Below are 12,181 nucleotides of genomic sequence, written 5' to 3'. Positions count from 1 at the left end.
CGGGGAGCTGTGCTCTCGGGCACACTCGCCGGCTCACACGCGTATTCGCATCCCCCCAGCACGTATTCTCTCCCCCACACACATTCACACTCTGTCTCACGCACTCGTTCTCTCTCATGCTCTCAGGTCTCTCTCACACGTGGTCTCTCACACACTCACATTCCCCACCCACACACATACACTCGTTCTCACACAGTCTCACACTCTGTCACATTCACTCATTCTCTCACACACACTCCCCACACATTCTCAGGTCACACTCACAGTCTCTCACATACACTCACCTTCCCCTCACACACTCACGTATACACACGCGCACTGTCACACGCACTCGTTCTCTCTCATGCTCTCAGGTCTCTCTCACACTCTTTCTCTCACATCACACTCATTCTCTCACACACTCACACACCTTCTGTCTCCAACACACATACTCACACTCATTCTGACACATGCTGTCTCACACAGTCGCTCTCTCACATTCTCTCACACACACACTCACATTCCTCTCACACTGTCACACACACTCATTCTCTCACACACACAATTACATGCACGCTCACGTTCCAATACTCTCACACGAAATCTCACATACGCTCCTCACACACACACTATTACACAGACTCGCATTCTCAGTCTCTCACCCTCACGCGGCCTCACACACTCACACACACGCACAGCCGTACAAGGGTGTGAGCCTCGTCAGCCACAGTGCGGTTCTCAGCTCCCGCATCTCGGGCCCTGCCCTGGCCCAGGCTCGGCCAGCGCTCTCTCTCCTGGCCTCCTGCGGGAACGGCGCCAAATAAAATAACAAAAATATTCATATGGCGAGGCACGTTAAACCTTGGGAAGATTTAAGCCTGGGCTTCATGTCACAGCCGCCCCCTCCCGTAATCTGTATTCCCATCTCAGTGTCAGCCGAGCTGTGATCAGAATACCCAAGGTCTCATAAAAGATTCAGGGCTTACCACTTTCCTGACATTTGCTGTTTCGTGCTGTTCCTGCTCGTTCCCTCTCAGCCTGGAAGAGTCCACAGGCCTCGGCAACCCACCGCCGCAGGTGGCGGCCTGGCCGAGGCCTGCCAGGAACTCGGGACACGCACGGAACCCAACTCTGCCTGGGGTTCTGGTCTCCTTTAGCGACTCCTTTCACCTGGTCCCGGTTCTCCTAAGACGGCGATCTGCCCCTTCCCCCAGGGTGCCTGGGAGCAGGACCTGGGGATCCAGAGGTTAGCGCGACCTGAAGAAGACTCTGCTCTTCACCAGGAGTGCTTTGGAGGGGAGGGCTGTGGATGCCTGACTCAGTGTCGGGTTCTCATGACAAGTTACACCACAGACCGTAAGCATTCTTTAACTTCATGAAGTGTGGACGCTATCATTTGTAGGGGCGGGAGTCCGGCCCATAGGGGCTAAGCACCTCCTCTGATGGCCAAGTTCAAAGACGGGCACATGACTCACGCGTAACTCCACAGCTGCCATTTTGGACGGGTACCACATGGGTATGGATACTAGTAGTTGAAAAAGTCAAGCAAGGTGTATTATGACATAAGGAAACCAAACGTAGCTAGAGGGGTGATGGTGAACACACCCTTTGACTTGCTAAGAGGATCACCAGAGGTGACCCACCGACTTTCCAATTGTATGATCCGCTTTCCAATCATATCATATTTTATATCCAGCTTACCAGAAAAACATCAGTAAATAAAGTGAGTTACAGCATACTTTTTAGGGGTGTCACACACTCTCACACAAGAGAACCTCGGATGCACCTACAGGGTACGGGCCCAACGACCTAGAGAGATGGCAAGAGGAGGAGAAAGGACACATTGCCTCATGGCTAACATCACCAACCATCCAAGGCCACGGGGACAGGAAAGATCAGTGGCTCCACAAAATAGTAACAGAAGCAAGACACTTCCGAGGTTCACCTTACTAAGTCACAAGTGTCTAAAATTTTTACAAAGAAGGGGGGAAAAAAGCAAATAGACTTCCAAAATTGCAGCAAGCAATAAAAAACAAAAGGCCTGTTATAATTTACTCTCTTTTGAAAACATATTGTCTTAATTATTCTGTAAACGCTATGGCCATTAGGCAAATTAGCACAAAATCCCAAATCAAAGTGCCATTCACACGTAGGTACTTCCCTAACATTAGGTGGCACGAAGGTGAACAGGTGCTATAAACAACCTCTTTGAATGTTTTTAATGTATCCACTAATAAAACCTTCTGATGAGGTTAAAAAAATTCTCGAACACAAATTGAAAATTAAAGGCAAGTTGATGGTACATCCTCATTAAATATGTCAAGTGAGAAAATTATAATCCAAATGTCTCCGTCCCTCTGAAATCCTTCACTGCAAAGGCTCGTAATATAAATGTGTGTATGTGTATGTACATATGATTCTGCACATGCGTTTGAAAAATCAAAGAGGCTAACATATAGATAAGTGGTGAACCCTAAGATAATACAGAAAGAATACGCCCTCTAGACTCAGAGATGGATACACCCGTAAACATGGGCCGTCGGACTCAGGCAAGCAAACAGGACATTTCTTATTATGGAGTAATTTAGTCCCAAGAAATTCCACAGAACACTTCAAACACTGAGTTAGGTCATATTCTTTGGGTAACAAACACACTATTGAAGAGAAGTCCACAGTCAGACATTTCTGAAAGTTAAAAAAGCCTATCATTGACCATATCTGGTAACTGGGTTGTTTTTTTTTTTTTTTTAAATTACCAGATATAACCTACATCATATACTTTATTATTTACAGTAAAAAAAAATTGTTTTCAAAGACATATTATAATAATGGGTAGGTGAGTGGTTCTTCGAGTACCTGGGAGGTTCAGTTGGTTAAGCATCTGCCTTTGGGTCATGCCATGATCTCGGGGTCCTGGGATCGAGCCCCACATCCCCCACCCCCACATCAGGTGCGGGGAGCCTGCTTTTTCCTCTCCCTTTGTTGCTTCCCCCTGCTTGTGCTCTCTCCATCTCTGTGTCAAATAAATAAATAAATAAAATCTTCTAAAAAAATAAAAAATAAAATAAATGGGTGCTTCTTAACAAGGGATGATTACCCCCCCCCCCCAACCAGAGGGCACCTGGCAATGTCTGGAGACATTTTTGGCTGTCCCAGTGGAATAACGGGGAGGACACTGGCTACTATGGTAGGGAACAGAGATGCCTCTGAATACCTTACAGAGCAGAGCACAGCCCCCACAACAAATAATCTTCTGGCCTAAAAAATCTAGAGTGCAGATGGTCAGAAACCAAGATACAGATGATCACAAACATTACAAAATTCCTTAAGTCATGTCCCTCAAAGGCTTTTAAGAAATTAAAAAAAAATTTTTTTAAAAAGAAATAAAAAAAATTAATTAAAAAAATTAAAAAAGAGGGAAGTTGAAAAACATAATAGAGAACTCCTTTTAGTAGCATTTTGATTATTTGAATGTTTAGCTGCTTTGGGGGGGGGAGGGGAACATCACGATACATTACTTCACGTAAAATACGCTCCAAAAGCCCATCACCTGTACTCAACACGGCAGCCCTCCACCGAGAAATGCTGGGAAATAAGCAAGGGTCTGACCGAAAAACCACCATGAGAGATCTTCAGTGAACAGAGGAGTAATCCTGACCGATTGTGTTCAAATCAGATAAAGTAAGATATAACAAGAGCTAACTTTTTAGCCAGTGAAAAATAAACATGTCTGGTATTTCAGAGTCCTCCATGTGTGTAGCCATCCAATTCCACAGCATCAGAGCCTTGACGCCCAGTAATATAATAATATTATTTTTGAGACCGGTTAAGGTATAAAATGTGCGTAGTCTCAGCCTTTAATATTAATAAGTCTTGTAACTAGCAGTTTCTCGTAGCTCCGAATTCTTGAGCACAACTAGAAAGGGCACTTATCCTGAAAAATCTAATAAATTTACAGTTTTATATACTTCCTTCAATTGTAAAAGTCTTGTTCAATAAACTTTAAAATGCCACTATAGAGCAATAACACAGACAGTATAAACCCAGCCCTGGGAAAGCTGTGCAACCAGAAATTGTTCCCCTTTCTGCTAGAGCAATAAAGTTTTATATGTTTGAACTGACTGTAAAAAGGTTTGAATGTTGGCAACTGGGGAATAATCTGTCTTCTTTATAGTTATTATCATATTTCCCACAAGACCCCTTGGTCTGTGTCAATCCTTCTTGTATATGACACCTTTGTACTGTCAGCGAAAGCAAGACTACTTTACTTTTTTTTTTTTAACTATAGGACTTGTATCTGTTTTCCTTCAGATTACAGCTAACAGGAATAAATTATTTCTGACAAGCATCTATTGCAGCGTTTTACCAAATAAAGCTGGTTGTGAGCTGCTTTTCCAAGAGCAAGGGGGGGAGCCTCCTCCCCTTCTCTCTTTCTCTCAACTGATTCAAATGCAATTCAGGGGTGGTTAAATTGGAGGAAATGCCAAGAAAAAGAGATTTGTAGGGAAGTGGCTCTGAATGCCAGAGCCCACCGTAACAAGGCGGCGCGGTCCTCATGGGCGCTGTTGGAGCTGTGCGGAGAAGAGGTTTAGGAAAGGTCAGAGGACAGGCCATTCCTTTTCCTTTCCTCCCTGTCTCAGGCCTGAGAGTATGTGGGCTTCTCGGTTCAGACAGAAACTGAGTGCAGCCGGCAGAAATGGCTGTGACCGAGAGAGAGACAGAGAGACCCACGTTGTCACCCGCAGGCTTGGGCCCTTGGCTAACAGGTCATCCCTGCCAGAAGGAGTTTAGGCTCATGAGAGTCAGTACAGATACTGTGTGTGTGTGTGTGTGTGTGTGTCTGTGTCTGTATCTGAATGTCTGTGTGTCTGTATGTATATGTGTAGTTTTGTGTGTGTGTGCTTGTGTGTCTGTCTATATCGGGGTGTCTGTGTGTGTATGTGTGTGTCTATATCTGGGTGTCTGTCTAGGTGTCTGTCTGTATCTGAATGCCTGTGCGTCTATGTGTATGTCTGTGTGTCTGTATCTGAATGCCTGTGGGTCTATGTGTGTGTCTGTATGTCTGTATATCTGTATGTCTGTGCCTGTATCTGAGCGTCTGTGTGTCTGTATCTGAGTGTCTCTGCATCCATGTGTGTCTGTCTGTCTCCCTCCCCCGGTCCCACCACTATAACTCAACTCCAATGATACAAACCTATACCAAGTAACCCACTACCCACACAATCCAGACACGTTCTCCTCCGTCACATCTCTAGACCATTGTCCTGAAGTTCCCCTGCCTTCACACATTTATGATAGCACAGGGGGGATAATCAGAGAGGAACAAGGATGTTTGCAAACACCAAGTTTTCAAAAATCAGATGACATGTCGTGGCTGGACATCAGTGGAACCGGCAGGGTAAGTTAAGCATCTCTGCACTGTGGCACAGACCAAGTCCTAACAGGAGACCACGAGAAGAGGATGGCCGGTCACCAAACACAGGCGTAAACATATACACATACACCCACGTGAGTGCACACACTCACACACACAACTCAGCCAACTCTAAGTGGACAGGTGGCTCCAGTATGGCAGCTGCGGCGTGGAAGGGAAAAGCCTAACGGTACCTACAAATACACAACTCTATCAGCAGGAGGCAGTGCACGTGCAGGTGAGTAAACACAATCGCATCTCCGAGATCTTGGAAAAAGCTGGAGCTCGTGAGCATATTCACGTTTGTGAATGCAAATCCAGGACACCCTCTCACTCTCCCCTCATGATCCCCATCTCCAGCAGTGTCCGGGCAACACTGTCACAGGCTCTCCTGGCCCAGTTCAAGCCACCAACATTCTAACCCGTGTGCAGGGGACACCGCAGGTATCCCGACGGTGGTCACCACAGACTGCCAGGAGGAACGAGGAGAGGCATTGCTCGCTCCTGCCACCCATTCCCCGCAACTGCTACAAACTAGATTTTTGAACAAAGATGTAGGAACTTGCATCTTACCAACCCTTCAGGGACAGCCGTCTAGAGGAACACCCTGGATCCGTAATACCAGTTCTCTAGTCTCCTCAAAAGAAGTTCTTGATGTAGGTCAAAGTTCTTGAGTTGGGGTCATAGGTCAGAGGGCCATTAATTAAAGGACAACAGATGCTTTTTTTTTTTTAATTTCAGGATATAAAACAGGTTTAGGAAAGGGCACAAATCACAAGTGCAGAGCTCAGTGAACTAAGAGGAACTTCCTTACAGATGTGTACGCCATCCTTGGATAGGACCATGCTAATCTTCTCCATCTTGTTCTCATTTTTTTATATGTGTTGTTGAAGTGAGCACACAGGCTGCATTTAAAATGCTCTCACATGGTTGGGGCACCTGGGGAGCTCAGCGGTTGAGCACCTGCCTTCGGCTCAGGGCGTGACCCCAGTGTCCTGGGATCGAGTCCCGCATCGGGCTCCCCGCAGGGAGCCTGCTTCTCCCTCTGCCTGTGTCTCTGCCTCTCTCTCTGTGTCTCTCATGAATAAACAAATAAAATCTTTAAAAAATAATAATAAAATGCTCTCACATGGCAGTGGATCCTCAGCTTCAGGACCGGTAAGTGAGGCACCACCAGGGTGGAACGGGAGGAGGCACAAAGGTAGAGGTATTTCCCAATGAGTAAGGTATGTGCAGCAGGAATCTACTCCCTGGGAGGTTATTTATGAAAAGCAGATTCCTAGGCCAGAGAGCAAACCTGCCTGTGACTCTGCATTTTATAAGCAGCCCAGGTTATTCTGGAGGCTAACTGGTCTCACCTGCTGAAGGATACTGGCAATCCCCCCTCCCCCCCGAAAGGAGTTCCCTATTCCCAAGAGGAAGGGCGCAGTGCACACCCTTCTGGGCTAACAGGTGGTGAAACAGACAGCGCTGTGAGCTATGGCTTGGGAGACAGAAAAGAAAGGGAGTTAGAAAAATAGCTGATCCACAAGGGGAAAGCACTGCCCTTCTCTGCCTTGCTCCACTTTGCTCCTGAACTCTGGTCTCCATGTCCGCCCATTTTAGGCATCCTAGTGGGGCCTGGATGCACAAAAGCAGAGTCTCCCGAAAAGGCCAGGAGCCAGATCTCCCCTCTTCCTTGTTACTGTCCTTCTTGTACTTTTCAAACAAACCCAGGGGTTTGTACCTACTGGGTCCAAAAATACACCCCTCCCCACCCACTGCCGCATGAACCCAAGTGGAGCTGGCTTTTATAGGGACACATTTGAAGACAATGTTCCAGGACCACAGAGGCCGTCAGGAAGACACCATGACAGGCTCCAGCCTTTAGAACAAGCAAGAGGCAGAAGGATCCCACCAGCCCAAGGCAGACTCACACGGAGAGGGGTCTAGTCGTGCGGTTTCCTCAGCTTACAGATTCTACCCAAATATACGGAACTCTCTCAAAATACAAATGGAGCAAAAAAGGCAGACCAGAGGGCATCAGGCATTACTGCTACTGTTCCTGGTTCTCAACCATCATGACCACCACCGATGCACTACTGGGGTAACTAACAAGTTCTGGTGTCAGGTACTGGTCGAAAGCCTTCAGATGCACCAGCACATTCTACCCTCAGAGCTGTTCTCTTTTTAAAAATATTTTATTTATTTATTTATGAGAGACACACAGAGAGAGGCAGAGGCACAGGCAGGGGAAGAAGTAGGCTCTCTATGGGGAGCCTGATGTGGGACTCAATCCTCAGGACCCCGGGATCATGACCTGAGCTGAAGGCAGATGCTTAAGCACAGAGCTAGATACCGTCCCCCTCCCCCAGAGCTACTCTCACCCTAATGCACCAACAATATTATTTGCCAAGAGACAAGATTGTGTCATCAGTTGGGACTATTTTTCATGTCCACCTAGCATTCCTTCCTGCTCCATTCAAGGCTGGATATAAGGGTGTCTGAGCACATAAAGTAGACATGGGCAGGAAGAGAACATTTTCTGTTAAAAACTGTCAATAAGCTAAAAAAAAAAATAACAAGGGAGGTTATATACTACGTGCCCTGGGACAACAAAAGACACCTCAGGCGATGCTTCTTTCTAGGAGAAACTGAGAATCTGGTGAGGAAGACTGGAAATAGGGAGAAGAAAGTATTAGAGACAAACAGATGACAAATCAATAGAAAAGAGGGTAATGCAATGCCAATCATAGGGAAAAAATATATATATACAGAATATACCCCTTTTCTCAGGAAATTTTTAATATCCTTCATAAGACAAGATGCTCTCATGCAAAACAATCAAACACCAGAAAGTGTAGATAGCCAGCTGTTACACATAGTCTACAAATCTGAGGAACCAAGAGAAACGAACATTCTATACAGGCCACGGTTGTTGAGAAAAGAACAAGGCAGCAAAGTGTGAAGGACAGACGGAGACCGGACATACAGAGGACAAACCGGAGACAGGTGACCGGACATCCCCAGGACGAGCAGCCTAAAAAGCAAGACTCCCACCCTGTCTGGCAGGTGTGGACCCAGAAGCGAGGACGAGATCTAGAGGAAAAGGAAGCAGGAGGTAAGACTGGCCCCTCGCCTCCAGTGGTCAACCTATGCCAACCTGAGACTTGGAGCGGAGTCCAGACCACGGTCGACCATGCCCCCCCACCTAGGTCCCCCCACCTAGGTCCTTTTGCTCCTGTGGAAATACTAAGCACCTCTGAAATCAAACTGACAATCAAAAAAAAAAAAAATCCCCAGAATGTGGACTATCTTATCATCATGAGGGCCCTTAGCGGCACGGCCTCATAGAGCGCAGTCACATCTCCGAGAACGAGGTTGGGCTGAAGAAGATCTTGGATGGAAGAGCTCCAGGGAAACATCCAGCAGCTGCTGGAGGTGGGGTCCGAGCTCCAGCAGGCAGCATGTTCCAAACAGAATCAAGGCCAACGATCTACATTCTCTATGAGCCCTTCTCTCTCCAAAATCCAGCGGCTCCGTGAAACTTTGAAGAGGAGAAGACGAATACCCCAGCTCTAGGGTGACTGCAGTCCCCGGGGTCCCCAACGAAACCAACGTCCCACCAGGGCGGTGTCCTTGACCATGTGTCCACCACTTTAGCATCCGCCGAGGGTGGCACTGCTTGGAGCACGCGAAGCTGCTGACTTGAAAACACGATTTCTTGGGTGAAGTTCTTCACTTTATCACTTAATGTGTGTTTATTGTCCTGTTACTAACAACAGAAATAATGGTAATACTTTGGTATTTGCACAATGTTTTATAGCCTGCCAACACTTTCATAAGCGTGATTATGTTTACTCCCGATAATAAATTTAGCCATGTTATGGATGAAGAAACTAACGCCCAGAGAGTACATGATTCACTCGAGGCCACCCAGCAGGTAGATGGCGGGGTGGGGGGGGGGGGGCCGGGTCGGCTGAGTCCTCCTAATTTACTAAATCCTTGTCAGACGCAGGACACAGAGTGAGTAGGAAAGGCCACAGGAACCCAGTGCCGAGGGAAAAAGCATGTTGCTCACGGAACCCAACCACATTTCAGCTCACTGCACTGCACCCCACCTGCCTGGCTGGGTCCCTGGGGTGTCCCATCCATGCAGGGTGCCCACCTGATGGGCTCACCTTGCAGCAGGCACCGTGCTTGACAGGGCGGTAATAAAGATGACCCTCTCTGCCCTTCCCTCCCCCCCTGACAGGTGGGCCAGGGGCACAGGGCTAGGCACCAGCTACGGGGGGCGAGGGTGGGGGGGGTCAAGCAAGGGAGCCAAGCACCAGGAATTTCCCGCCCTCCCAAGTAATCCAAGTGCTCCCAATGGGTCTCCAGTGGAGAAACCAGCAGAGCCCCCCCTCCAGATCCCCTGGGGAGCACCCAGGCTCTCTGATGCGTGGGCCCAGGCGTCATTAGGAACACGCTAGGCCCCCTGCTCCCCACACTCCCGCTCCCCCGCCGGAAGGAAAGCCCCCCAGGCTCCCACAGAGGGACCCAGCGAGAAGCCCCGGAACCCACAAAGGGGAGCCAGCGTGCCAAGGGTTAAGCACGCCCCGTAATAAGCATCTCTGTTCCGGCATGTTGCGAGAGCCCATTACCTCCCGCCACATTACCTCATTCATTTCTTATATGCGGATGGTTTATTTTCCCATGAGCACCCTGGCTCTCAGTATTAAGTCCCCTCCTTCGCCTCTATTTCTCTATCCATCACATTTAACACTCTGACAGTAACAGTCTATAATGTTTCTATTCTACAAAACCGCTCTGTCAACTCCGGGCTTCCAGAGCAGCAACTGAGGAAAATAAATAACATCAACGCCAGGGACGACAGCATCACAGCTCCCTTTCTGCTGGGCTTTTTTATTTTATAGGATTCTACAAAGGGAGAAAAAAAATAAAATAAAATAAAGGGGCCAGGGGAGGTGGAAGCCAAGAAGAGAAGAATTTCCTTCTCATCCAACAGACACCTCACAGACCTGAAGGGACAGTCACAGAGCTTCCCTATCAGACAAAGCAGTGATTCCCACCAACCCCCTCCCTCCTCTCGACTCCCCTGACCAACCCCCCCCCCACCACTTTCCATTTCCACGGTGGTTCACGAAAGGACTGATGTTCACTGCACTGCACTCCCTCTACCTGCCACCGTGGAGGCAGAGCAACACAGCTGAGGGAGCGTGTGGCACCCCATCCACGGTGCAGGGCGATTCATAAATTCTTGTCATCTTTTCTGGAGCAAGAGGGGGTGGAGGCAGTCCGGTGGCCCATCACCTTTGTTCTGGGGGAAGACACCCAGGGAGCGGCAACTCTGGAACCCAAGAGCGGGCAGCAAGGCAAGGGAGCATTAAGTACCGAGAAATAAATCACTCTGGAAAGCTGCCTGTCTCCACCTTCTGGGGGCGCGGGGGAGGTGGTTACCAAAACTGTGTTTATTTTCATCATTCTGGATGTAAATCATTTTAAAACATGTTATATTTCCATCTAGCTTCTTTAAAAAGATATCCAGATAGATAGGTAGATGGATAATCTTGAACATAATTTGGCTTCCTCTTCGTGACCCAAATCATTTATCATTATGAATGCCAATTACCACCCAGACCCACTGCTAGGTGGGAGCCTGCCTGTCTACTGTACATAAACTCCACCTGCTGGGCCGTGCAAGTTTTCTCCTCTCCTCTGCACAGTCTTACTGCCTCCTGGAGCTTCCTCTTCTTCAACGGCGGTAGTGTTATAGTTAAGAGCGCGGCTGTGGGACCAGATCGTGGAAGCCAAACCCGACCATTGGCCATGGACCCTTGTTTCCGAGCTGTGCCCTCCTCCCCCGGGGAAATGGAGACAAACTTGTTACCCAGCTCCTAGCAGGGGTCGTGAGGATTACCCGAGTTAATACCTGTGAGCCCTCGAGCCAGGGTCTGCAGTTAGCAATGGCGAACTGTGCTCAGTAAGGATTAGTCATGACCACATATATATTCTGGCAAGAGCTGGAAGACCAGACAACCATACCGTTGGAATTGTGTCTGAAATAAGATCAAAGAGATTCTGGGTGGTGGCCTCTGGGCTCTCTGATGAGTCAACTGCACAGTCCGAAGTGCATGGCGCCTTTATTTTGGTCACATAGAGGCCTTCTATGCTAATGTCCTGGCTCCCTGTTACTTCAGACGGGCGAGGCTGCTAACACTGAGCTCTGAATGGTGAGAAGTAACTACCAGAGAGACTCATTTGGGATAAGGAAAGAATGAAGAGACAGGAGGCAAAACAACTAACTGAAGGCCTTTCACTGAATACTGCCAAACGCAATCCTATAATTCCTTCCATCCGACAAAAACAAGAGGTACAGTGTATACAATGCTTTGATTAGTATGACATACTCTGTGTGTTATTGTTTTTACCAACAGGAACATTATTATCACTCAACTTCGCACCCTAGAACAGCTATTAGGCACTTCTAACCCTAAGAGCATTCAGAAGTGGGAGTCTTGCTTTCCCTTGACTCCTACGCAAGGGGCCACGGATTTTTCTTTGTTCCATCTCAGTCTGTGGCAGAATGGAGAAAAGGACAGGCTCAGAGCCCAACCCTCCTGACGATGGGTACCCTGAAGGGTACTCCCACTGATTCTCCAGACATGCTCCCCACAGAGGGAAGGTCAGACTCCAGCATGTCTAAGGCACTTCCTGCAAAGCTTCAGAGGAATGCCTGCATTCCAACAGAAGGGGCAAATGTGAGAAAAAGCTAAGACCAAATAGGATACAGCATGTCTGATGCCT

General features: G+C 47.9%; 1 protein-coding gene and 1 non-coding gene across 4 annotated transcripts in view; both read right to left on the bottom strand.

Moving 5' to 3' along the window:
* PBX1 (PBX homeobox 1) overlaps window positions 1-12,181 on the bottom strand; it is a 292,213-nt gene that overhangs the window by 146,573 nt on the left and 133,459 nt on the right. The gene's annotated exons all lie outside the window — the stretch shown is intronic.
* On the bottom strand, window positions 6,187-6,292 carry LOC129515452 (U6 spliceosomal RNA). The gene has a single exon (XR_008665587.1). It is a non-coding gene; the product is annotated as a U6 spliceosomal RNA (small nuclear RNA).

Source organism: Nyctereutes procyonoides, unplaced genomic scaffold, assembly GCF_905146905.1.
Source record: "Nyctereutes procyonoides isolate TBG_1078 unplaced genomic scaffold, NYPRO_anot_genome, whole genome shotgun sequence".
Taxonomy (NCBI): domain Eukaryota; kingdom Metazoa; phylum Chordata; class Mammalia; order Carnivora; family Canidae; genus Nyctereutes; species Nyctereutes procyonoides.
The sequence above is the reverse complement of the archived record's forward strand: the minus strand, read 5'-3'. Positions and strand labels throughout refer to the sequence as shown.